This window comes from Echinops telfairi, unplaced genomic scaffold (assembly GCF_000313985.2).
Source record: "Echinops telfairi isolate 266 unplaced genomic scaffold, ASM31398v2 ScPeMD7_8;HRSCAF=38, whole genome shotgun sequence".
Classification (NCBI taxonomy): domain Eukaryota; kingdom Metazoa; phylum Chordata; class Mammalia; order Afrosoricida; family Tenrecidae; genus Echinops; species Echinops telfairi.
This window is the reverse complement of record NW_022103905.1, coordinates 2,889,108-2,890,427: the sequence shown is the minus strand read 5'-3', so window position 1 is coordinate 2,890,427 and position 1,320 is coordinate 2,889,108.

Genomic DNA, 1,320 nt, shown 5'->3' with positions numbered 1-1,320 from the left:
GTCCTCTCTGTGGACTGGCTGCTCTAATTGGGGTCATCGTCCTCAAGGCTTGGTGGGCCAGGATGTGCTCCACTCTCTCCTACTCCCCCTTCAGCTGCTCCCATGTCCTCTGATCAGAAACGTCCCTCTCCTGGAGCTGCAGATTCAGTGCCATCCTTTGAAATAAGTTCTTCTGGGGGGAGGGGCAGGCATCCACTTAGTATTTGGGACTGGGGCCAGTTTGCTAGACCTCTGCACTTGTTCACTACTCCACGCCTGCATGTTGCATTCATACCTTGGGGCACTGGGTTGAAGTCTGGTCCCTCTTTCCCTGTGGAGTTATAAACAATACTCTCCCTTGGGTGGGTTAGCACCCTGTGGCCCTGCTATGCATTTCATCCTTATTTTCATCATTTTTTCCCCTTCCCCACCTCCTCCCCAGTTGTCTACCATGTGCATCCCTGCATTTGATCTGGTCCCTGCCATACTACCCAGTGGGGGCTCAAACAACTCTTATCACAATCCATAGATACATCAATTGTGTAAAACACATTTGTACATTTGCTGCCCTCAACACTCTCAAAATATTTGCTTTTCACTTAAGCCCTTGGCATCAGCTCCTCGTTTTTTCCCCTCCCTCCCTGCTCCCCACTCCTTTATGAACCCTTGATAATTTATAAATTATTTTGTTATATCTTACATTGTCCGACGTCTCCCTTCACCCACTTTTCTTTTGTCCATCACACAGGGAGGAGGTTCTATGTAGATCCTTGCAATCAGTTCCCCCTTTTCACCTCACCTTCCCTCCACCCTTCTAGTATCGCCACTCTTGGCACTGGTCCTAAAGGGTTCATCTGTCCTGGATTCCCTATGTTTCCAGTTCCTATCTGTAACAGTGTACATCCTCTGGTCTAACCAGATTTGTAAGGTAGAATTGGGATCATGATAGTGGGGCGGGAGGGGAGGAAGCATTTAGAAACTAGAGGAAAGTTGTATGTTTCATCATTGATACACTGCATTCTGACTGGCTAGTCTCCTCCCTGAGACACTTCTGTAAGGGGATGTCCAGTTCCCTACAGATGGATCTTGGGTCCCCAATCTGCACTCCCCTTCATTCACAATGATTTTTTTTTTTGTTCTTTGATGCCTGATACCTGATCCCTTCGGCACCTCGTGATCACACAGACTGGTGTGCTTCTTCCATGTGGGCTTTGTTACTTCTTAGCTAGATGGTTGCTTGTTTACCTTCAAGCTTTTAAGACCCAAGACATGATATCTTTTGATAGCTGGGCACCATCAGCTTTCTTTACCACATTTGCTTATGCATCCATTTGTCTTCAG